General features: G+C 36.9%; 1 protein-coding gene across 17 annotated transcripts in view; it reads left to right on the top strand.

Annotated features, from left to right (window-relative positions):
• Positions 1–27,569, top strand: part of LOC122632993 (tyrosine-protein phosphatase Lar) — a 484,453-nt gene that overhangs the window by 140,918 nt on the left and 315,966 nt on the right. For 4 of the 17 annotated variants that reach the window (XM_043820375.1, XM_043820373.1, XM_043820370.1 and 1 more), the window contains exons 1-2: positions 1,324–1,581; positions 5,806–5,845. The gene's annotated coding sequence lies outside the window, so the exon portion shown is untranslated. Of the gene's footprint in view, positions 1–1,285; positions 1,582–5,805; positions 5,846–27,569 lie in introns of those variants that run through there. The other 13 variants (XM_043820379.1, XM_043820377.1, XM_043820376.1 and 10 more) reach the window with 9 other exon arrangements.

Here is a 27,569-nt window from a genome sequence, read left to right as displayed (position 1 = left end):
AGCGCCGTCTGTCGTCCAGCGATAATAACTATAAACACGGTTGGTCCGATGTGCTCGTACGTCGTGTTGGTAACTACTATACTGTGTATACGAGGTAAAGCAAATCTATACTTTATCATGCTCTAACACTGAGATTTGATGCAGTTTGCTAAAGGCACTTACCGACACGAAACGACATATGTATACAAGTGATCGCTAGCAGCTTTACGAACGTAAATTAACCTAGCTACTACGAGATTCGATAGAACTTCGATTACGAAAATACAATGATTCTGTTATCAAAAAGTAAACGAACAATATTGAATCGTATAATTTATATATAAATTAAAAATATTACCTGATTATTAATTATGTTAACGTCTCAACGAGACGCTTTTATTATTCCAATTATTCCGTCGTATTTCCTTCGTTTCTTCTTTATTTTTTATACTCTTAAACGAATACCAAAGAAATACTAATAAAACGTAAATAGAATAAGAAAATAAACGTTCACCGTATAATAGATATATGAGATACGATAATTATTTCCCTTCGTTCTAACCTTTCTACGCGTATATATTTACGAGGCATGCGACTGCGTAACAAACGATGCATATTGTTTCGCTCTCTCCATTCTTTACAAATACAAATGATCGGATAATAATTCGTAAGTACGTGCAACGAATACCATCGTAAAGTTTCCTTCATCGTCGAGAAACGTTCAACACAATCTAACGTATCCGCACTTGCGAATATTCGGAATTCTTTGTCGGTAATCCCAACAGTCAACTAGCTCGTATAACAGAAAGTTTCTTCGAAGAAAATACCGTTGGTTGTCTAGCGTCCTGAATTATCGACATTTCTTTTTCTCTCTCTCTCTCTCTCTCTCCCTCTTTGTCTCTCTCTCTCTCTCTCTCTCTCTCTCTCTCTCTCTCTCTATCTTTATACTCGCTCGATAAAGCATTACCCACGTTCTCGCGACGCGTAAGAATTCATAAAATTAGCTCGTAAATTTGATCCTTAGTAATAAATAATGGACGAAATATTCGTAAGGATTTTTCGTTGTAATAAAAAGTATATATATGCATATATATATATACATACATATATTATATATATACTTACATATATATATATATATATATATATATATATATATATATACATATATTCCTGGCTGTAAGATTTTGGCGCGAATCGAACGAGGGTAAGGTGGCATGTGTACGAGGTAACGAATGACGAGAAAGAAGAGAGAGAGAAAGAGAGAGAGAAGAGAGACCGATATGTACGAGGGAGCGAGAGAGAAAGATATAGGCATCGAGCGAGCGACCAATCAGCGCGTCGCGTCGAGAAACCGCCGCGTGATGACGCGACGTACGCAGGTCCACAACATGGCCGGCTGGAGCCTGGCACCGCCATGGCGACATTCTTGTCACTTTCCTAACAATCCTCTTTTTTATACCTTTTGCACGACTTTTTTAAACGGCATCGCGTAGTAAGTAAAAACGACGAGTGACAAGTGCGCGGACGATGTGACAGTGACGATGGGATTTCCTTGACCACGCGGCCAGACGTCCACAAAATAATACGAAGAAAGTGCAAGTGAGTGTCTGTCTCTCTCTCTCTCTCTTTCTCTCGCTCTCTCTCCGTCTTTTCTTTTTTTCTTTCTATCTTTCTCTCTCCTTCTCTCTCTCTCTCTCTCTCTCTCTCTCTCTCTCTCTCTCGTTCGTTCTCGTGCACGCACGCACTTCATGCACGATTTCGTCGAAATTACGAATATGCGTTTATACGTTGTTTATGAAATTCTTTCAAATCTTTATAAACATTATTTACTCGACAAATTCGTTTTTCTCATTCTTCGATATATTTTTCTATTCGAAAAATATAATTAACGAACGAACGAAAGAGAGAAAGAGAGAGAGAGAAAGAGAAAGAGAGAGAACCATTCGAAGGAAAAGCGTCTTTTTAGCCATGTCCTCCTAACCTCTCTTCGTCCATTCGCGATCGACTTATTCGAAATTGTTCCTCTTTCTGTTTGAAAATCTTTCAGGATCGTAAAGATTCTCGGGTTTACTAATTACATGAATCGTAACAGACAATATTAACGATTAAGTAAGTGTTATCTTTCCGTTACTCGCACAAGTGGTTCTTTGGGATATAGATAGATGCATGCACACGTATACGTGTATACATATATTTGAGTCATATAACACGTGTCTCTCTCTTTCTCTCTCTGTGTATATGTAAACGCGTGTATACGCGTGCTTCTTCTGTACGTCGTTGGTCAGACAACTATGAGCGAAAGAGAGAAAGAGAAAAAGAGAGAGAGAGAGAAAGAGAGAGAGAGAGAGAGAGAGAGAGAGAGAGAGAAGAGGCGCGAATAGAAGAAGCGTGGCTGCTCCTACTGTTTATATATATATATATATATATCTATATCAATCATGACACATACACACATCTATATAAATATATCGCTGTAAATAGAGTAAGATTGCGATTGTTTACGCGATTCGAGTCCCTCGCGTACGTTACGCTCGGTCGTTGACGCGAGGCCGGTGAATAAACCAAACGTCGTTATGGCAACATATACATACACGTATAAGAGCTTATAGTAAATGCGTATGCGTTCAAGTCCGTCGCGTACACACGCGTCTCTACTGTCTGACTACGTGTATTAGTATTAGTATTAGTTTAGAGTACGGCGCGCGTGTGCGTGCGCGTGTCACACTATTCGCTTGACTCCTCGTGGAAACGTTGTTGTTGCGTCGTCGTCGTCGACGTCGACGTCGTCGTTGTCGTTGTCGTTGTCGTTGTCGTTGTTAACGTCGTGTTCCTCGTCTCCTCGCGTCGTCGAGCAGGAGGTCCGTTCTCTCGCGTGCACAACAGCTGGAGGAGAAGGAATCGCGGCCACGCCAGGAACACCGTGCGGCACGCGTCCTCCCTCCTCTTCTTCCTCTACCTCCCCTCCTCCCCTCCACTCTTCTATCCCTTCACCCTTCCATTTCTCCATTCCTCCCTTCTACTCTTTCCTTCCTATATACCTTCTCCTTTACTCCTCTCTCTCTCTCTCTCTCTCTCTCTCTCTCTCTTCTCTCTTGGTCTCTCTTTCTCTTTCTTTCTCTCTCTTTCTATATCCTAATCGCCATCCGTCGCAATACGCCGCCTACGCGGCAAAGATCGTTCGACCGATCGAATGCGTTCGATCGATTTAATATCTATGCATGTATGTATGTATGTATGTATGTATGTATGTATGTATGTATTTATGTGTGTCTATGGTTATGTTACCATTGCTGATCCATTTCTTCGATTCTTCTGGTGATCGTGTGTGTGTGTGTGTGTGTGTGTGGAATATTTTATTTTTTTCACTTTTTTATTTTTTTTTGTGTCTGTGTGTGTGTGTGTGTGTGTGTGTTGGGTATTTTATTTTCTTTTCACTTTTTTATTTTTTGTTTTTTTTTCTGTATGTCTGTCTCTCTTTCTCTCCCTCTCTTTTTCTCCCCCCCCCCTCTCTCTCTCTTTCTTTTTTTTCTTTCTTTCTCGCTATCGATAATTTTTATAATTAGTACCAGATTGTTTGTCTTTCTGGAAAGGTTGACTGATAGAAAAATGTTAATATATTGTAATCGTTCGATTGTATTTGAAAGATCGATATCGAAGCTTTCACTTTTGTTCTCCGAACGATGTTATTTTTTCCACTTTTTTTTTTTTTTCTTTTCTTTTCTTTTCTTTTTCATTGTCGATCGATTTAGAATGCAACGTGCAGCGTTCAAAATGTTTCATAGATCCGCGTATTGCACATGTATGTACATACATATATATATACATACATATAAAGAATACATACATACATATATACATACATATAAAGAATTCACCTCCTTATATTATCGTGAATTTTCGGTGAAAAGAAGGAATGCTCGAGAACGTCGTTTTTTCTTCTCTTTTCTTTTCTTGTTCATTTTTATCTTTTTCTTTTTTTTTTTTTTTTATCTTTTTTTCTTTGTAAACGACGACGACGACGACGACGACGACGACGACGACGACTACGAAAAAGATTCGATCGTTCGAACCTTTCCTACGTAGTCCTCGCGTTGCGTCGTCGTCGTTGAAAATCTCTCAATGGAAGAAAATTCTCTTGAATTGGATACACCACTACTACCAATGCCACTACCACCATCATAAGCATTACCATCAACATCACTGTCACCATCACTACCACCATCGGTATCGCTATTACTATCCTTACCCACCCACCCTTCCTCTTTTTTCCTTCGTTTCATCCCCTTCTTTCCCTTCTTTGCATTTTTACGGTACGAAGAAAAGGCATTCGGGCGATCGTTCGCACACTCGTCGACGATTCGATCGCCCAATGGAAAATCTCTCTTTCTCTCTTTCTGTCTCTCTCTTTCTTCCTTTCTTTCTCCTTTTCTCTGTCTCTCTCTCTCTCTCAACCTCTCTCCCTCTCTTTGGTTCTTTCGTTCGTTCGTTTGCTATCGTTCGTTTTTTCTTTTTTCTTTTTTTTTCTCGCGAGAGGAAAGAGAGAACGAGGAAATGCGAAGCTGCCTCGTTTCGACGCTCGTTTCCGCGACAGCTCTTACGTATGTATGTACGATATATATATCTACATACATAGAAATATATATATATATATATATATATATATATATATATACAATCGTCGATGGAAAATTCTTTCTCGTTTTTGTCCTATCTTTTATTCACAGTGCATAGAAATGAACACGAAACTAACATCCTATGTTATATTTTCTTTTGATCTTTGTATATATATATATATAATATATATATATATTTGTTTAGAAGCGATCTCTCTGTTTCTCTCTTTCTCTCTCTTTCTATTTTATTTTATATTAAATGTTTTATATTATTTAATTTTTATTTAATTTTTAATTTTTAATTAATTTATTTTATACAAAATATTTTATATTAAAAATTTCTATTTTATTTTATATAAATCTACACCTTAATATAAATATGTATATACAATATATATATATATATATATATATATATATATATATATACACACACAATATATATGTATATATTTCTAAGTTTGTCTATATCTACATCTTTAGTTAATTTAAACCGATAAAGTAATTAACTTAACCTATATAATATATGTAAGTTTGTTACCTTCTCGCTCGGTCTTTTACTTCTAAAAACGTTATATTACACGCGATACGCTTTATCGTCTTATAAAATCGCGTAGCAGTTACTGTTATTTCGTTCCCGTTCTCTCTCTCTATCTTTCTCTTTCTTTCTCTTTCTTTCTCTCCTTCTCTCAACGTTTCAATTACCTTCCGGCACATGCTCGCAAGATATAATAAAAGACGCAAGGAGAATACGAATCGCGGACTCAAGGAAGGAAGGAAGAAAGGAAGGAGACCAAATCGAGAAAAAGACTGGGTCTACGTGCGCGCTTTCACCTTTGGCAAGGTCGATCGCAAACGAAACGAATAAGTATTGTTAATTATTCGTTTTGTTTGTTCTCTACGTCTTAGTCATCCATATTATTATATATTGTAAACATATCGAACCGAAGAAGTCTTGTTCTGTTTTGTTTTTCTTTTTTCTTCGTTTCTTACGAAGAAAATTTGATGTACGACGTTAGTATCAAACGCACAGTCGCACGTTCGTCGTCGTCCCTTTAAAACGTTCGTATCGACGAAATTTTAATATATTTGTTAATCAATCAATCAATCAATCAATCAATCGATCAATCAATCAATCAATCAATTAATTAATTTTTCACGCGCGTTGTACGTTAGTGTGTAAATTAAATTATTTTATATTTGATTTCAGGACGGATCTAACAACGATCGAATCTGAGAAAGAAATACAGGTGCGTATCTATTATACACGATCATCCCTTTGGTTTGGGGGATGAAAAATTGTCAAAAAGTAACGACCGTTGCACGTATGTATGTATGTATTTATGTTCGTACATATAGATATTCTTCGTTCGCTTTTCGTTTAATTTATTCTGATCGTATCCTTTTTTTTTTTTCTTTTTTGTCTTTTTTTATATTTATTTTCTCTCTCGTACGATAAAATCGACGAACGTTCGCGTTGGATTTTTCTTTCTTTTTTTTTTTTTTTTTTTTTTATTAGTTCGAAATTCAAGGCACCCTTTTTCATATTGATCGCCATGCTTATTCGCTTCGACGAACAAACAAATTCTTTTTTCTTCCGAGAATATTTCACTTTACTTTTTCTGCGTACGCAAATACGACGTAGTTACTTGATAACGTAATCGATTCATGTAAAATAATCAATGAATGTTTGAGAACATATTGCGATATTTAATTTTAATGCGTTCGTTTGTCCGTAAGAAAATTTCTAATCGTTTAATCGTAAAAAAAAGAAAAAAAGAAAAAAAAAAGAAACATTGTAGAAGATAATTAATGGAGCTTACTTTGTCATTTATCTCTGAAGATAATTATTTGTACGTCGATTGTTTAACGTTACGGCTTTTAAATCGACGAGATAAATCGACGAGAAGGATGCATACGGTATATACTCGTAATTCATACACGTATTTTCTCTCTCTCACGCACACACGCACACGAACATACATATATATTTACGAATACCTGTAAAAGAGGGTATCAATTATCTAACAATAAAGTTACGGGATTCTGAACGTGTACACGCGTGTTGCTATGCAGCTTTTTCTTGTATGTATGTATATATGTGTGTGTATGACGTGCATATATATATATATATATATGTATGTATATATGTATGCTATATGTATGTGTGTGTGTATGTATGAATGGATGTGCAATATAAACAATCTTTCGTTCTTTTCGAGTACGCCCGCATGCATTTCGATCCAACAGCTTTTGTTTCATTGTTCTTTCATTCTCTTTTTCGTTTCGTGTACATACTTTGTTTCTCTTGGACGAAAAAAATAAGAGAAGAAGAAAAAAAAAAGAAAAAGAAAAAAATTACCAAACAAGTGCGAATCTTTTTCGTAAATTATTATACGCACCATAAACGCATTACGCGTGTAGATAAGAGTAATGCAAAAGATCCGCCAAATTTTTACTGAGACGATAAAGTGTATTTCATTTTTTTGTTTCCATTTCAAAACCGTTACAAATCATTTCCACGAAAAGTGAAATTCATTTTCTTCGAAATACGTCTATTTAGACAGAAAGAAAGAAAGAAAGAAAGAAAGAAAAAGAAGAATTGTTTCTCGTGAATATGTCGTTATCTTAATTTGCACGACTCGTTTAATTTTAATTGCACATTTTATAATATTCTTCACGTTTTTTTTTTTTTCTTTTTTTTTTAAACTACGATAATATCGAATAATCGTGCACACAATGCACGTATTTTATTTCGACATCGTAGCGAATAAGTAAATACATACGTCCTTCGAACGATCGTTGATCATTATGCACGTTGATGTATCGTACATTAGTATTGGTATCCTTCGTCGCTATATGCACATTAATTTTTTTTCACCGATAGCACAGATTTTATTCTGATAAGCACACGATACGTGTTTTATTTATGTATGTTATATATTTTATTTGATCGATCGACTTACTTACATCAGCACAGAATTTAAGATCGTACGAATTTAATTCGTAAGAGAATAGTAATACGTATGTGCTAGTAAAAGCGCACGTTTCATTCTCGAGCGGTTACGATTTAAATGACATTTTTAAGAGTACCTTTTTATTTTTAATTCCCACCCCCTTTTTCTTTTTTTTTCTTTTTAATTATTCATATCAATTCAGGAACACTCGACTCTTCGTTATCATTGAAGAAAAGGGATGAAACAAAAGAATAAAAAAAAAAAGAAGAAGAAGAAGGAAAAGAAAAAAAAAAGAAATAAAATAAATCCGACGTCGTTATTCTTATTATTCATTCATTCATCCGATATCCAGTTTATGAAAGAAACGATCGAATTAAATCGAGCTGGAGGGGATGATTAATTTTTTTTTCTATTATTTTTTTTTTCATTTTTTTATTTTTTTTCTGTTATATTTAATTTCTAGCGTCCCGAAGAGGGTAGTCCCCAAAAGTTTATCCCAAAAACAATTAACTGTAAGAAATAGGGCTCGAGTTCTTCATTACCCACGTTGATCCTCGTACCGACCGTTTCATCCCCTCTGCCTTACCGACCGGCCTGTCGTCCGTGTAGGGAACGCCTCGTCTGTACTAACGGGTGAAGGTAAGTTCCTCCACTGACGTAAATCTGTTGTGATTTACCATATATCGGGTACATCATTGATGAGAGAAAAGACGGTATCATTTTCTGTATTATCTTATACGGAGAAAACAGCTGTTCTTATTTATTAACCGTAGATCATTCGATATCAGATAATTAGATGTAATTAATGAAAAGATTTGTCCGTGATAAGGGTCCGTTCTTGTCCGTTATCGATGAGTAATTGTAATTCGAGAAAGTATAACAGATAAGTTAACTCCTTATCTTACGTTTCTGTCAACATAATTAATCACCGCTGTCTTTATCTCGCCATTTTAAATATGAGAGAAAGATAGAGATGAATAGATAGAAGAAGAATGAAAAAGAAAAAAAGAAAAAAAAAATATATATATATATATATATATATATATATACATATACACATATAACAAAGGTATCTTCACACAACTAACGAGTAAACGAGAATAAAGTTTTTGAAACGTTAGGAAGATAATAAAAAAAAGAAAGGGCGTTGTTCCGACGTACGAATAATACTCGGTAATATGTAGTTATGCTTCAGCATTATGATTAATTACACTTTATGTGCTTCTCGTGCCAAAGACTCCGGAGTCCAGTCGCAAGGGGTTATTTCGCGTTTGTTGTTCGCGTCGATGAGAGTCTGAAAAAAAAGTCTTTAAAAGGGCGAAGCGAGGAGAGGAAGAAGGGAGGTTGCTCTGGAGGCTTGGTGGGTGGTTAGGTTGTCTGGGGAAGGGTTGTTAGAAGGGTGTTCTCACGAAGTACTGGATCGAACGGTGGGGGAGAGTTAGACGTTGGGGGCCACACGCGAGCAAACTTCCGACCACGGCAAAGTATTTTTAATCAGTCGATAAGTTGTCCGGTGCCAGTACGACGTTTCCCTTCCCCTTTTTACCCTTCTCCTTTTTCTCCTTTTCCTCTTCCTCTTCCTCTCCAACTCTTATCGACCTCCCCTCCTGGATAATTATCCATAATTGGATTACCGTTTCTCTTTTCGTATGTTTTTCTCTGGACGTAGCTGAACTCATTAAGCTTACTCTTCGAACGTCATCGCTGGTAACCAACTACTAATGAAGTGTGACTCCATGCTGAGGAGGGCTAGGCTGCGTTCTATTGCAATTAATTTTATCGAATGAAACTAGACAAAAAGAGAGATAGATAGATGGATAGAGAAAGGGAGGAGTGGGGAAATATTGTGTCGAAATTGAGAAATTGACTTCTATTGCAATTAATTTTATCGGATTGAACTAGACAAAAAGAGAGGTAGACAGACAGATAGACAGAGAGAAAGAGAGAAAGAGAGAGAAAGGTAGAGGAAATATTTTGTCAAAATTGAGAAATTGAGTTATACTGCGTGATTAATTACATTAATCGATAGTTAATTAATATTATCAGGAACCATGGTACATTAACTCTCCTCTCGTCCGTTCGGTTGATAAAATGTTGAGAATCACGATGTTATTATGCTTTATCAAAGGGTTCGTTGATGCGTACACTCGCTTGTGTAGACACGTGTAATCGCACAAATCGTTGAGTTCCTTAAGAAAAAGTTTCGCTTTTGAAGAGTTAACAAAGTGTTTCAAATCGTTGAGAGATTTGAAAGTTACATGGTTACTTTAAGAAAAGAAAAACAAGGAAGGAAGAAAAAAGAAAAGGAAAGAAATAAATTGTAAGTGCAAATATTATATCACATTTCATATTTATTGTACGGTCGATAGCTTTTATTGGAATCCAATTGTCGATATATATATATATATATATATATATATATGCGTGTGTGTGTGTGTAAGAAAATAAAACTTGTGTAAGATAGAAATCTCTGTTCTTCCGGTAAATCCGGATAAGGAGAAAGGGAAGAGAAGTCGACGACGACGACGACGACGACTACGACGACGAGAAAGGGTCCGATAATCGATCATACGACCCGGTGACTCCATTGACGTGCCGGATGAGAACAGAAAACTGAGACTTCCATCGACAATCGCTCTCGTACACGAAGCTTCCTCTCGTTTGCTCGCTTCATTTGACGACGTGCCCTCCGGTGATGTACCTCCTTGTCTCGTCAACGTCCTTGTCTCTCTCTCTCTCTCTCTCTCTCTTTCTCTCTCTCTCTTTCTCTCTATATCTTCTATCTCTATCTCTCTTCGTTTCTTCCATCACCCTGACCCTTCGTGAATTCCTGAACGTACCTCGACCATCCCTGTCACCTAATTGAACCTAATCGAAGCTTCCGCACGATTCTCACTCTCACTCTTTCTCTTTTACTCTCCCTCTTTCATTCTATCTCTTTCTTTCTCTCTATCTCTCTATCTCATTCTCTTTTTCCTTCACGTTCTATATCCTACACGTTTTTCTTCTAATTTCCTGCGATCCATTGATTCGTTCCTTTCTATCCCCGTCGTTAAGAATCTTCAAGGAGACGTTAATGTCCTTTCGAAGTCTTCTTCGAACGTCAGTTTGTTTCGATCATATTTCTGAAATATAACATTTCTTTGAGTTAGATTCAGATCGATTTAACATTATATAATGTTATATTTTCAACGTGCCCTTTCTATGCAAGAAATTTAATAACGATTCTATGCATCGGTTTGCTTGCTTTTGAATAATGCAAAGGACGTTTCAGAAGGGGAAGGAGATAGAAGTAGAAGAAAAAAAAGAAAGAAAGAAAGATAAAAAAAAAATGAAAAGAGAAAGAAGAAGAAGAAGATGACGAAAAAGTAGCAAGCGAAAGAGAGACGCAACGGGGTCTCTGAGGGTAGTAGCATACTTCGGCTAATTTCTTTAAAACACTTTGCAGCTTCTTAATTTCGCGGATGACCTTAACAAAAAGAAAATAAAAAGAAAAGAAAAAGAAAAGAAAAGAAAAAAAGAAAGTGCACTTCGTTCCTGGCAGTGACGACGAAAAACTAGCCGACTTTTCTTCTTGGCTCCTGAAATTTTCCCGGACGGTAAAGTTTCATGAAGAGAGAAAAGGACAGAGAAAGAGAGAGAAAGAAGGATAGGGAAGGATGAAAGAAAGACTCGAGGAAAGGGGAGTGGTCGTATGAGAGAGACAGAGACACATACACAGATGGAAAGAGAGAGAGAGAGAAAGAGAGACTGAAAGGAAAGCAGAGAACATATAGGGTGGGAAGTAACTGACCGCAAAAGCGACGTGGACTGTTTTTTTATTTCTCTTTTCTTTTTCTCAGAGACCTCATTCGTTCATTAGACTCGACTCGTGCAACGCGCTCGCTTCCCGAGCTGTTTTCTATATATATATATATATATATCTCTCTCTCTCTCTCTCGTTCTCTCGTTCTCTTTCTCTCTCTTTCTGTCCTCAGTTTTCTCCGAGCATGTTACAAGCCTTTCTCCATTTTTTCCTTTTCTTTTCTTTCTTTCTTTCTTTCTCTTTTTTTCCGCTTTTCTCCCTTCTTGTTTCCACGGAACATCTCTCTACTCCAGTAGCCTCTTGTTCTTATTGTTAGTTTGTCTTTTTCCTTCCACTCTTGGTCAGCCGAGTACAAAATTAGACATTTGAAAGAGCATTCTTGTCTCTATGTTGAAACGTGCTTCTCTCTGTTTGCGTCATAACCGCACACACATTCTGACGATTCTTTTAACGAATATACTATAACCTCCTACAACTCTGGTAAATAATGCCGGTATTCTGGTGAGACGACGCGTATGCGTGTACACGCGTGTGTTTTGTATGTATGTATCTAAGAAAGAGAGAAAGAGAGAGAGAGAGAATACGTATCGCGGAATATATAACAGATGATTGATTTAACATTTCAATTATCGCACGTAATTATTAACTACGACAGGTTTTACATCTTGTGTTGTTCGAGACGTTCTTTAACGATAACTCGAGTTAGATTGCAAGAATTCTTTTATCGTTTCTTTCCTTTCTTTCTTTTTTTTTTTCTTGATTTTTCTTTCTTTCTTTTTTTTAATAATCTAATATCAGTACCATTGCGAAATAGGCGTTAACAGAAGCTACGTTTTTAATGAAGGAAGTATCGCGTGTGAAGTGTTGAGAAACGAAGAGCCAACGAAGTTTACGACTTTGCAATCTTTCTTTCTTTTTTTTCTTTCTTTCTTTCCCTCTTTTACTCTTTGTATCGAGAAGGAGAGAGGGAAAGAGAGAAAGAGAGAGTAAGGGTACTTGAAAGAAACGGAAATTAAAAGCTTGTCAGTGCGGAATATTAAGAGTATTACGAGACCTTTTACGTGTCTTTTGCAAATAGAGAATAGGTTGAGAAAGAAATGAGAAGAAAAAAAAAAAAGAGAAAGAGAAGGAAAAGAAAGAGATAAAAGAAAACTGCATTTTCCGATCGAATCGGTATCTTCTAGTTGAAAAAATAATAAACATATCGCGTACAAAGTATGATTCTTTATTCCAACGTCATTAGCTTAGTTACAGGAATTCATTGTTGAAAATATTTTTACGTGAGTTATTTTAATTATGCGATCTCTAATGTTGGATCTGTTGTATAAAGCTAAAAGAGAAAACGTACGAGTTTATCACGAAAGAAGAGGAGAAAGATATAATGTTTATACGCGCGCGCACACACATATACACGTACATATATACGCGTGCACTTATATATATATATATATATATATATATTCTTCAGGAAAATGTTGAAGGATACGAAACAATGAACATCTACACTGAACAATTACCACGGACTGTTTGAAACTCCTCTACGTTTGCAAAGCAAATGTATTATCCATTACTTTTCTCCTCTCCTCCCCCTCCTCCCCTCCCCTCATCCTCCTTTTCTCTTACTAGTCATCGTCCGCCTCTATTTCAACTCGCTTCGACCCTTTTTCCCCTTCCTTATCCTTTTCTTTTTCCTTTTTTTGTTTTTTTTTTCTTCTTCTTTATTCGTCCTTCCAGTTCATCTTGCTCTTCTTCTATCGTATTCCACCCCCTGTCGAGCTTTTTCATCCCACTTCTCCTCTCCTCGCTAGAACGCACACTACCACTCCCCTCCACACCTTGCTCCACGCTTACCGCGGTAATTAATTAAAGGACGTCCGGGAGATAGGGGCGAGAACTGCGCGGGGTTAGAAAAAATATTTGCCAAAGTTTGGCCGTTTTTCAAGGTCCGTGGCTGTGGACTTGCGTGGCGTTAAGGTCGTCTCCGTTTAGATATTAATCGACGAATTTTCTGCCCTTCGAATGCGTAGTCGTTAAAAAAAAAAAAAAAAAAGAAAAACAATAGAAAGAAAGAGAGAGAGAGAGAGAGAGAAGTGGAAAAATAGATGTGTGTATGTATGTATGTATATCTGTAAGTGTAAAGAAGTGGCAGAAAAAAAGAAAAAAAAAAAGAAAAAAAAATATACGTATATATGCATGTGTGTATGTATGTATGTATGTATGTATGTATGTATAAAAAAAAGAGAAAAAAGAGTGACAGAAAAAAAGAAAAAAAAGGGGAAAAATATATATATATATATGTATGTATGTATGTATGTATGTATATAAAAAAATATATATGTATATATATATATATATAAAAAAAAAGAAAGAAGAAGATGAAAAGAAAAAAGAACCTATAAGAATTCTCGAGGGCGATCAAGAGACGATATTTTCCCTAGTGGAATACGCAAAAATAAGGCCGTATTACCGTTAACGAACTTGTGAAACAAAATACATCGTGAAAATTAAAATCCTTACTATGAATCCACCCGGGGGGTAGATAGATAGAAGGGAGAAGAGGAGGACGAGGAGGAGGAGGTGGAGGATGCTTTCACGTCGATTATTTTTTTCACGTATTAAATTCGGAATGTTACGGGAAAAGTAATCTCTTTCCTCTCGTAAGATTAAACACGAACCATTATTTGATCATCCAAAAACTGGGCCGCGGGCCATTGTTACGGAATTTCTACGCTCGCAATTTCAACTCTCGCCGCTGTAAATTTTCCAACGGCGAAGCCCTGTTCCGCTGTTCCACGTACCGTCCCTCTTTCTCTCTTTCTCTCTCTCTCTTTCGTTCTCTTTCTATCTCTCTCTCTCTCTTTCTCTTTGTCTGACCCCGCCGATGTTCTCCACGAGTCGTCGAGTATTTTCATATATGTACGATTCGTTGTTAGATATCTCGAGCAACCGGTCATTTCCTCGTCGATTTGAACCATTTAAATTTTCCTGACAATACATTTTCCCTTAACAGAATAGTAACTTTACGGGCTCTTTAAGCTTTCCGATTTTGCGTCAAAATACAGACACGACTGGTTTCGGTTCGTTTCGTTTTATTTCGTTTCGTTTCGTTTCGTTTCGTTTCGTTTCGTTTCGTTTCGAGCTTGAGGGAAGAAAAATTTCGACGTATATTTAATCGGATATTTAAGTGTCGTGTAATAATTTTGATATTTTATAAAGAGAAACGAGAAATAAACGGTGTATATGTATATGTATATATATATATATATATATATATATTTTTTTTTCCCGTAGAAACGCGTAGAAAAATTAAGCAGGAAATAAATAAGGGAAAAATTACGAATCGATGAATAATTTGTTAGTTAGCTAATATCATCTCTCAAATATCAAACGAACCGCAAGATTCGTTGATAATCTGTTAGATACATTACAGGAAAGGGTTTGAGTTTATGTAGTATGTACCTATTTGGAAAATAGGTACCTATCTACCTACGTACTTACCTACCTACCTACCTACCTACCTACCTACCTACCTACGTACTAGCTAGGTCCCACTTAATCGTAACTGACGAAACACGTTGACATATGTATGTACGAGAACTACTAACTAGTCATGTTTCTCTGGAAATGTATTGATCTATTCGTACATTACGCCATTTGTGCGCGTAACCTCGGCAAACTTCCTCTCGAGTTGATCCGCGATCGGATCTGATTCGTCGGAAATGAATAGACTAATTTCCTTCAAATTTGATGGAATTTTCTTATCTCGATGATTTATCCTAACACGGTTTTATCGACTTTTTCAAATTTCTCGATAGAAATGATCTCAGTTTCGAATTCGACTATACGAAAGAAATTGGAGAAATTTCTTTCTTCACTTTCCTTTTGTAAAACGAACGAAGCTTTTAAAAATAAATTTACTTTTATATCGGACGAAGATTAGAATAAAAAGAAAAAAGAAGAAAAAAAAAAAACAAAAAGAAAAGAAAAAAAAGAAAAAAAAAAGAGGGAAGAGTAGAAGAGACGAGTCATAGATCGTAAGGCGGATTCGCGAGGAGGTTAACTTGGAGAATGCGTTTTCTCTAACCTTCGTAGGGGATGCTTCAGGAAGCAGAAAGGATCTCTAGTCAGCCGGTAAGTGCGGGCATCCATCTTACCACCGACCGCACCCACCCTTACCAGACACTACGGAAACTATATTCGGCCTTCTCTTCTTTCGGGTTGTACCATGTACCATGTAGCATGTACCGTAGGTACGTCCGTACGTTTATCTAGAAAGCGAAGGAATTTTTCCGACGTTCTTTCTTGGAAGAAACTCTTCCGTACTCTCCCCTTCATCCCTTTACCATCCCTCTTCGGCACTTTTATTTCCTTGAGAGATATACATGATTCATCCGTTTAAATCGTGAAACAGAAGTGACAACGAATCGAGGGAAAGTGGAAAAATTGTTGGGAAATTTGTCATCAATCTCCGATATCACTGTGGTAATGTCCGTAGTGATATATATATATATATATATATATGTATATGTATATGTATATGTATATGTATACATATATTTTTCCGGGAGTAAAATTTTCGAGTTGAAAAGCTGTACGGCACGCGTGCCCTATCGTATTCCCTCGCGTGAAAATTGACTTTAATTTATGTCTCGACCACTATCACTATCAGTACTAGCGCACCGCTAGTATCACCACCAGTATCACCAGCCATTACTATTACTATTACTACTACCATTACTACTACTCTACTACTACTACTACTACTACTACTACTACTACTACTACTACTACTACTACTACTACTACTACTACTACTACTACTACTACTACTACTACTATTACTACTACTACTACGTACGTCAGCATCGTCGTAGTCATAACGAGAGAGAGAGTAAGTGAGAGAGTGAGAGGGAGCTTGTACGGATTACTCACGATACAAGCTGAATTATTATACGCGAACGGCTCGACGACACTAACCGTGACATGTGAAATTTCCAGGTTGGATTTTGGCCGGCTTGCAGATTTTCTTTTGGTGATATCAACGGTGACGTAACGAGAACACGCGTAGCGAATTCGCCCTCGTTAAAATCTCGCCCTCGATAAAATTTGCTTGGAACGGGGTGGTTCGTTGGTTGGTTGGTTGGTTGGTCGGTTCGTTGGTTGGTTGGTTGGTTGGTTGGTTGGTTGCTTGGTTGGTACTTCGTAAAACGTTGAGATACACTCGCTTTAATGATTTATGATCGTGATATCCTCTCGACGAGATCAACTTCCGTTTGCCTATATAATCAAACGAGTAGCTATTTCGTGAGATGATGATGATTATTATTATTGTTATTATGTATTATTAATATTATTGTTATTGTTGTTGTTGTTATTATTATTATTATTATTATTATTATTATTAATATAAAATTTGTAATTACCAGGAAAGTGAGATTAATCGAGTTAACGATAGACTTGGATGAGTTCGATAATTTCCGCTTCGTCACCGTTTTATTCTGGCCCAGCATCGTAAATTTACTTTCGTAAGATCTAACGTTTGCGCCCACGCACACGCGCACACAAGAGAGAGAGAGAGAGAGAGAGCGAGAGAGAGAGAGAGCGAGAGAATATTTATTCTCGATCACGGAGAAGTTTACCGAAAGCGTTTTCCAAGACGCGGTTTAAAGTCTGTATGCGTAACGCGAATCGACATCGGGCTGCGTTCGAGCGTACGTATAATACCTACATAAATTTTATTATTTATACGTTGCATAGCAAAATAATTGGTAAGCACAAATGAGAAATGAAAGGATAAGGAAAAGAAACAAGACAAAGAAAAAAAGAAAGGAAGAAAGAGAAGAGGAAAGAAAAAAATCGCTCATTCGATTTCGATTGGTAGTTCTTGTAAAATAATCTCGAAAGTACAAAGGTCGTTGCACCGTAGTCCAAGTTCTTCTCTCTCTCTCTCTCTATATATATATATATATATATGTATTTTTTTTTCTATTTCTTTTTCCTTTTTTTTATTTCCCCTTCCTTTTTTCATTCCCCGTTCGTCGAGCGTGTACGCGCAAACGGAGAGATGGAAAAATGAAAATGTAATAAAAATCAAACCAAGCCGCCGCGGGCGGTGTAACTCTCTTTCTCTCGTTTCCCTCTCCTTCTCTCTCTCTCTCTCTCTCTCTCTCTCTCCTCCTCCTCCCTCTTCTCTATCGATTTATCGTCACGTTTTCTCATCCCACGCGGTGACGCGTATTTGGACAGCTTTCGCGTACGTTAGCTGTATCGTTACTGTGTTCGCGTTTTCGAGTCTCGTACATCGACCTAATGTAAAGTAAATAGTACCGTGTCGTGCAAAATATCCGATCGAGATCGTGCGATTTTCAATGCCGTCGTCGCGATATCTAAGGGTACACTTATAATTACTAGCTCGTTCGCTCTCGAACTTGGATTGCCATTGCTCGTTATTTCGCGTTTACCAAAGAAATATTTATACGAAAGAATATCGTCGAGTCTTTACGAGCCAAAGTTCTTTCGCTTAATTTTATCTATCTACGTACGTATATATATACGTACGTACGTACGTATGTGTGTTCACGTATATATCTATACATATGTAGACATCTATCTCAATTTTCCTGCACTTTGTAAAAACTTTTGTCTTCGCGAACGTACGAGAGGAGGGACCAGGAAAACGAGAGAGAGAGAGAGAGAGAGAGAGAGAGAGAGAGAGAGAGAGAGACAAAGAAAAAGAATTTTGCACGTCGCTTTAGCTTCGTCTCGAAGACGAATAGCCAAGAGAAGTCGCGAGTTTAGATCGTTCTTGTATCAACGCCAAGAGAAATGACTTGCATTTGTTTCGCGAGAGATCCACAAAATTGTATCAAATGGTGTTACGCTAGGAGAAACGACTACGGTGGTTGCTTTCATCGATTACACACCTAGTATATATACACGATGTATACAGTATGGACTATGTGAAAATCCTTTGTACACGTGTACACGGGCTATAAAGTAGTATTTACGTTTTACCCAGATATCGAGCTCCCCATGGATTTATATTACTTCTTCGATCGTTCGACAATATTTTTCGAGGAAGAGAGAAAGAGAGAGAAAGAGAGATTTTAACGAATCTGAACTTTGCGAAAGAGAAAAAGAGAGAGAGAGAGAGAGAGAGAGAGAGAGAGAGAGAGAGAGAGAGAGAGAGAGAGAGAGTTCGATGTTTTGTTTCAGTCGAGCTAAAAGAAAATTTATTTTCACACGTTACAATGTTCTAGGATCGATATCTATGATAGATCGTGTCTTAATAAAATTTCTTGGAGAAAATAGGTATATATTATGGGAAACTATCGATCAGGATAATGCTCCAAGTCTCACGTTCTATCATTTATAACAACAACAACAACAACAACAACAATAATAATAATAATAATAAATAATAATAAATAATAATAAATAATAATAGTAAATATAAGAATTTATATGTGAAAAATGCATGGTCCTATGGTTAAGCTCATAAAGCGGGAAATTCGAAAACGTGATATACCATCGGCGTGGCTATTTCGATCTATTATTACGGCAGAGTTACGATCTAAAAGCGTTTCACGCGTTATTGGATCTACGATACTTTTATAACGTCATAAAAGGGACTACCAGCGGCCTGGTAGGAAGCTTTCTCTTGTAAGTACGAGAGCAACAATGCGTTTCGCAGGCATTCTATTAATTTCTACAGAAATGGAATATTCGTTTATAACGTGCCATATACGTACATGTATATTATTTATATACACGTATGTACATATATTATATTACATTTTTATGTAGTATGATATTTATATATACATTTACATATATGTATGCATTTATACATGTATATATGATCGTATAAATAAATAAATAAATAAATAAATAAATAAATAAATAAATAAATATATATATATATGTATATAATATGCCCGGCTTCCTTTTACAATCCGTACTCGGAAGCATTTTGCGGCGACCGATTGGTTCTCGAGCACGATCGTTACAGTATTTTCTATTATTATCAACCAGCCGGAGTGTGTAATCGTACGCACGCTCGACGCAATCCAAAGCGTATTTCGCGATTACGTTTTAGCCGTTCCATTAATCATCCATGAGATACGATTTAAAACTAATTTGTAGCCGACGATTCGCAAACAGTTGGCAAATATTTGAATTCGCAGGAATCAAATTAATTCCGCTAAATTCATTACGGTATTCATAAAACTCTTTCATATATATAGTTATACATACATACATACAATATATATATATACATACATATATATATATATATATACACACACATACGTTATATGTAAGAGATTGTGCCACGATCCATATCGGTTAAAGTACATATTTGTTATGGATTGAATATTTTGTAATAAGCAAGAAGCATTGCATATATATATATATATATATATATATATATATAATGCTGCTTTTGTAATATTTCGAGGATCCTTGATTATTTACTTTCATTCTTTGAAATATCAGTGATTATTCGAGTAGAGTCCAAAATGTCTTCGGTTTGATTCTTTGCTCGTGTAATGTTATAGATTAGAACATACGACTGAGGTGATAAGAGTAATAATCTCCTTCGATATTGCAAAGGGAGTCGTCGAGCGTATGGTAGATGAGAGAGAGGGATTGAGGATGAGAGAGGAGGAAGAGGAGATGGAGATGGAGATGGAGATGGAGATGGAGAAGTAGAAGGAGGAGATCGCTTCGTAGCGATCGAAGGGCCTTCGTCCTACGTCCTACAATAGCATTAGCGTGGTAGACCCTCACTGCGAAACATCCCAGAGAGATAGAGACAGAGATCGAGAGAGAGAGAGAGAGAGAGAGAGAGAGGGGGAGAGAGGGAGAGAGTCAGCTTGCAATCATTGGCAATCAAGAATGTCCGCTCTGTTAACAACCTCCCGTCATATGAGTACTACGACGTTGTCATATTCAGAATCGATGATGACCGAGTTTCAAGAGTCCTTTCGAAAATATTAATAGAATTTTTCTTTGAATAAAAATTCGATTAATCTATTACTATAATAATAATAATAATAATAATAATAATAATAATAATAATAATAATAATAATAATAATAATAGTAACAATAATAAATTCTTTATAGGAAAAATTCAAGAGGAAAAATGTCGGAAAGTACTAGCTCCCGATTTATTTATATCCGAAACGGTTAGGTATATACGTATTCCGTTCGGGTAATACCCGTTGCCCGGTGAATTTCAAGGGTCGCTCGGTACCCACACCTCCAACTCTTCTTGGCCCTCTTCTCGACCCTTCTCTAACCCTCTCGAATCCTTACTCTCTTTCTCTTGGAAACGTATCGTATACGGTACACGTATGAAAGCGCAATAAAGAAATGTGCCGTTCGTGCTCAGGTAGGAATCCGGCTAGTGAGCTACTTACTTACTTGGTTACACCTATCCAAGAATTTATTTTCGATCAAGGTGGTCATTGCTGATTAGTGACGCCCACTCTACGGCAGCTTTGTTAGACGATTAACGACGTTTTCTCTCCGATTCCACCCATTCCGTGTACCCCGACGACCCTATTCCTTCCTATGCTACATCTACCCTACCTAACCCACCCTCCCCTCCCCTCTCCCTCTCCCCGATAATCGTACCCTTCCAATCCCGTTAAGATTTAAAGAGCCATTTCATGGGAACTTACGAGAGGTAACTCTACCTGCATGTAACGCTCTTCATTAAACTTCCAACTTAAGAGTAGAAACGCAAAGTTTTTATTTCCTATCTCGTCTCATTTGTTATAATTCTCTTTCACGTCCTTCTTCTTCTCTATCGCCTGCTTCCACCCATCACCTCCCCCAATTCTTTAGCGTTAAGGAACGTGAGAATGAATAGCTCTGATAAATCGTTCGAAGAATAGAGAGGACCGTTATATGATCTCGATTTTTATCGACGCACGGTGAACGTTGAAATCGCCTATCTCATAAGATTCTTTCTTCGTTGGATGAAATAAAAAAAGAAAAAGAAAAGAAAAAAAAAAGGAAAGGAAAGGGGAAAAAAAGGCGTCGAGTGAAGAGAGAAGAGAAAATAAAAGATAGAGAAAGAGATGCCTAAGATGGCTCGTAAAAGCAAAAATGGGTGAGAAGTATTCTCTCTTTCTCTCTCTCTCTCTCTCTCTCTCTGTCTCTCTCTGTCTCTCTCTCTGTCTCTGTCTCTCTTTGTTTTTCGCTGTAAGACGAGAAGCCTTCGAGATAAAGGCAGTTTTTTATGTAATTAGATCCTGGAACAGGTCGTAGGGGCAGATCACCGATACGGGCGTCCATCGCCCTTCATGCCACCATTATTTCAACTCTCCCTTCTTGCTGGCTCGTTTAATAGGGTGGTTACGAGCAGCTCGACGACCACTTCAACCTTTTATCCCTCGCAATTATACTTACCAGGAGGTTCGATACTTGGAGATATCCTGCATGTTTCCTAAGATAATAAAGTCTGCCTTGGCTTTTGTTCAATCGATTCCTTTCTAATAAATCGAATTTACGAGTAATCTCTTATACTTTGTAAAGAGAGATAATTTTGTTGAGTTTGTTAAATATCTTTGATGGATTAACATTCGAAAGAGAGAGAGAGAGAAAGAAAGAAAAAAAGAGAGAGAGAGAAAATATATTCTACGATATATTTCTACGAATTATACGAAGGTATAAAAATAAATGAACTCGAATTAGACGTTGATGAAAACAATTTGAACAATCATTCCGAATTCTCTCCGTTTTACACGTTTTATTTTCAACGTCGGAGTTCTCCTACGATGGAACAACCTTAGCAGGTTTTTCCGACTGGATTCTCATAAAATTCCGTTTCTTGTGAAATTGTTTCTCATAAAATCTTATAAAATCGTATGCAATCTTGTTAAAGAAGAGAAAGAGTTGGTGAGTGGTAGAGATGGGATGGTAGGGAGAGAAGGAGAGAGAAGGAGAAAGGGAGGTACTTTAGCGACCAGTGTGGTATCATGTTTCGGTGTTTGGCCAACCGTCGTACTTATACACTTACTTATAGGGTTGCTTTCACGAAAACGAATTTTGCTATCAGTCGATGCTGAGCTGAGTCGAGTTGAACCTAGCCGAGCAAGAAAACTGGCGTGATCTTTAACGCGTTTTCCGCATACTTGGCATTTCGCGCTTATTACGAAAGGATGTTCGGTCGATGAAGCTTCTAACAGGAGAAAGAGAGAGAGAGAGAGAGAAAGAGCATAAGCTTTTCTCGTCGAGTAACGAGGGAAAGACTGATGCGTTACGTCGAGACATATCGATCGATCTTGTTTCGTGTTGCAAGAACGAGTAGTCTAGAGATAAAAAGAAACACAAATATACGTAAAGAGACAGAGAAAGAGAGAGAGAGAGAGGAGGGATGATCTTTCGATCGAGTAATACTGGCAAGTGTATTTACATTTCGTTTTTGAAATACCGAAAGGTGCGAGGAAAGAAGACACGGAACATGTATATAAAAGGTGGGCTGTAAAGAAGACGTCGATTGACCGGCAATCGCAAAGTATGCTAAGAAAAGAGATAAATAGAAAGACAGAGAGAGAGAGAGAGAGAGAGAGAGAGAGAGAGAAAGACATCCATAGATTGTCGTCCTTTCTTACTTCCTCTTTCGCTATCGCCAATGTTTATACTCTCTTCGACGTGAAGCGAGAGGAAAGAGCCGGATTAAAGGATTTTCTTTCGAATTTCGCGTCAGTCAGGCTCGCTGAGCGAGGATAATCTCGAGCGTTGTATTCGCAACGCGTATACAAAATAAAGATCCGCAGACGACGGTGTTAGTTTTCTTCTAGCCAGCTTAATAATGGTTAATAAATGACGAGCGACGTGACGTGACGAGCGCACTTTTCTACTCTTACTTCTTTTCCATTCTCTCTCTTTTTCTGTTTTTTTTTTTTCTTTTTTCTTTTCTCTTTTTCTCTTTCTCTTTTTCTCTTTCTCTTTCTGTCTTATTCCTTTACCACCGTTTCTCTTCGTTCGATCGTAAAACAGGCAGGCAGCTGGTCGGATTAAGCGTTTTCCACGTTTCGGCACGCGCCGGAGAAAAAGAGTAAAGAGAGAAAGATTCGTTCGTTCGTTCGTTCGTTCGTTCGTTCTTTCGTTCGCCGCTAAACGAAGAAAGGCCAATCCTTCAGGATAAGGACTCTTCTCCTTTGCGCTTAATTCATCGGGGATTTATATATCTTACTTTATCGATACGTTCTCACCGGTAATTGTATTCTTAAGAATGGTGTATCGATAGATTAATCGAGCTAATTTGTTACGGCAAATGAATCTGATTCGGATTAATGAAGCTATAAATATTCTGAATGTGCTACGATTACTATTCCTGGAATCGATACAAATCTTTTGTAATAATTATATATGCTTACTATAATAATAATAATGATATTAATATTACTACAATATTATATATATATATATATATATGCATATATTACTGTTATTACTATATTATTGTTTTTATTTGTATTATTATTTTTATTATTACTATGAAAGTGCTGCGAGTCGATGACTTGTTTTTTATTAAGACATATTTTGTTACGATTTACTTTTCTAATATAGTGGATATGTATGTATTATATATACTTGGCAATTAATTAACGTCAGACGAGTCAGGTAAACGATACCGAAAAGAAATCGCTCCTCGAGTACGAAGTATTTCATTCCATCAACTTTTTCTTGTTCCTCGAACAAAACCATTACCGTAATTACCTGAAAGCGAAGGCTATCCCTTTCTCAATCTCTCTCTCTCTCTCTCTCTCTCTCTCTCTCTCTCTCTCTCTCTCTCTCTCTCTCTTTCCGATATCAGAGCATCTCGTATTTCCCTTTTATTCGCGCAATGCGTATACAAATTTTCTAACGATAACGATACTCTACTTGACTTCGAGCTTTCTAACTAGTTATATAAATAAATTTATAAAAAAAAAAAAAAAAGAAAAAGAAAGAAAGAAAGAAAGAGAATGCAAGTAGTCAGTTATTAAACGAGGTCCGGCATTGAATTTTTTCTTATAATACTCCAAGACAGTCTTCTCTCTTACCCTCTTCTCTCACGACAGCGTGCTACGAATGCTAAAGTATGTACAAGCCGGTCCGTCGCGTTTCACATTTAATTAAAAAATAACATTTATTTTCCTGCCAGAGAAAGTAGCGGCGGACCATCCACGGTTTACGACGTGATACAACGAAAGACTTTCGAGCCTGCGTGCAAAATCCTAGGATTAGAACGAGGACAACCACTCAGCTTCTATTTCTCTCTCTCTCTCTCTCTCCCTCTCTCTCTCTCTCTCTCTCTTCCTTCCTTCTCACTCGGACCTTTTCTCAAATACAAAGATATTCCTAACCAAACCAAACTCTGCTACAAGGTGGTGGTGGTGGTGGTGGTGGTGGTGGTAGTGATGGTGGTGGTGGTGATAGTGGTGGTGGTAGTTGAAGCAAGCCACAATCCTTTGCTACGGCCAATTATACTACGCCCTAATAATTTAACTGTCTGGCATGGTGCCGTCTAGATTTAGTTGCGATAACATTGTATCGTTCTATCTCTCTTTCTCTCTATATCCTGAACGGCAGGAATTCAAGAGCGAGAGAGAGAGAGAGAGAGAGAGAGAGAAAGGGAGAGAGAAAGATAGATAGATAGACACTATACGCGTTTTCCTTTACATTCTGCGCACGTATGTATATGTATGGATATTTTATGGTAACGCTACGTCCGACTAACAATGAGTTACCGTTGTGTTTTAGGATTATCCATCATGCACAAGCGGCCTCGTCTACTACGGGGGCAAAATTGTGGCCTCCTCGTAACGACTTTATTTACTGCTTTAAACTTTCCAATTGTTTTAATCCCTCATGTATGTGCATACATGATTTCATTTACATCAAATAATATTATGAAACATTGTGTAAAGTAATTTTTAGCAATTAACTGTCGAGAAAGTCGACTTGAAAATTTATCAAATACGTTTTCTACGTAGAAGAATTATGTTTGTCAGATATCAGAGAAATCGATTCTATTTTATCGATAGTATTCAAGTGCGTGGTTAAAAAGAGGACGTTTTGCCCTTTAAAATGGTATTTTTTTCGCTTTTCTACGACTTCCCGTTACGAAGATATAACACTTTGAAATTTTTCATTCATAAACTCAATGAACAGGTGATGCGAGTACGCATCGTAGTAAATGGAAAAAGTATTTACGCTAGTCAGCTGACATGCGTAAATTCCAAGAATTTATGTAGGTCAGTGTGTCAATGACCTTCTTGAAAGTAATTATGTAGGTCAATGGATCAACGAGCTTTAAATGGGAATATCTCTGGAACCAGATGTCGTAGAGACTTGAAACAAAGATCATTGTAAACGATAATCATTTCTCCATTTTTTCGTCATATTGTTAATAATTAATTAACAATTGTTTATAAACAATTTGTTTAAACAATTTTTCTAACAAATTTATTTCAGATTGAAATCATGTAATTCGCGATCATATGCGTATATATACACATCGAACAATTTGCTGTAAACAATTATTGTTATAAACAATTTTTATAAACAATTTTTTTTTTTTTTTTTTTTTTTTTTAAATTAAATTCGCGTTATACGCAAATATATATGCGCTTGGATGCATGGAACATTTTTTTTTTTTTTTATAAATAATTGTTATAAACAATTTTTACAAACAATTTCATCCAAACCAAATTCATATAATTCGTAATCTATACGTCTATATTTATTCATTGAACGGTCTCTTATAAATAATTGTATTTCTTTTCTAAACTATTGTTTATAAACAATTGTTCACTAACGTATCTACATATTATTTACGTATATATACGCAAGTTCATAGACCGCACAATTTCTTATAAAAAATTTATATAAACGATGACCAACGTGAACGTCACGATTGTCAATTTTCTAACGAGACATTTTTATCTAACTTTTATCTTTTCATTTCTTTTTATTAATATTCTAACGAGATATTTTAATTATAATATCGATCATCGTGCACCGATGATTTTGGCGTTTCGATCGCAACGATTTTGTTCTACGATTCGACGAGATAAAATATCCACTTATTCGTTTCTGTGGGAAGAAAAAGAAAGAGAGAAAGAGAAAGAGCGCGAAAGAAAGGTAGAGGGTGCGCTTATTGGATCGGTGAGTTTTATTGCTTCGTAAACAATTTCCGCGATGCTTAACGAAGCAATAAACGTTATAGGTTCGATAACTGTCTTCCGCAATCCGCCGTTAGCCGGCCCGTTAACGGTTAAAGCAAAGCGAAGTTTCGTTCTACTCGGAGAGAACGTGTCGGGAAAGTTTTTCCTCCCTTGCGGCTTTTGCACACCTCGCTATTGGTCGGTCGCGTGGCTTTGTCGTCACGCTCGGCTATTATTACGTTACAAAAGCGATACGCCCTGTCATCGATGGTGGTTCGAACCAATCTTCTTCGCTCGTCGTCGTAGGAATTAGAGAATTTGGCGTAACGCTGTTTAACTTACTTATCTAAGTACTTAACTATTACGATTACGATTGCGATTAAGATTACATCTCGAAATTTCTCGATCGCCTTATTATATTATATATTGTTTTAAAACGATAAAACGATTTTTTTCACATTCGGTACAAGGTCGAACGAGATCATTTATCATTTATCAACACGCAAATTTATAGAGAACTTGTTTCGTAGAGAAAGAGAGAGAGAGAGAGAGAGAGAGAGAGAGAGAGAGAGAGAGAGAGAGAGAGAGAGAGAGAAAGAGGAAAAAAAAAGAGTTAAATAAAATTGATGTAAGTTTGAAATTCGTTTCGCGTGTTTCACGTTATGAAAATGATAGTTATCCTCGTTGAAATCATGTAGGTATCACTATATTAAGATCTATATTATTCGTGCGTGCGAATGGTCAAATCGTCGATGGCTAATCAAGTAGGTACATATATCATCGTGGTAATGGATACTGACGTTTACGTATTTTTTTTTTTTCTTCTTTTTTTTCTTTCTCTTGCTCTTTTTTCCTCTTTGTTTCCAAACAACCAAAACAGGGACAACGCACGTGGGAACAGTTTTGAGGACGCCATTCTTAAGTAGTGCCCCTCTTGATACGAGCTTGTAAACTCACATTTCTGTACTCTTGAGAACACATAGAGAGACAGAAAGAGAATGTGTGTGTGTGTGAGAAAGAGAGAGAGAGAGAGAGAGAGA

The sequence above is a fragment of the Vespula pensylvanica genome, chromosome 11 (genome assembly GCF_014466175.1).
Source record: "Vespula pensylvanica isolate Volc-1 chromosome 11, ASM1446617v1, whole genome shotgun sequence".
NCBI lineage: Eukaryota > Metazoa > Arthropoda > Insecta > Hymenoptera > Vespidae > Vespula > Vespula pensylvanica.
The sequence above is the reverse complement of the archived record's forward strand: the minus strand, read 5'-3'. Positions and strand labels throughout refer to the sequence as shown.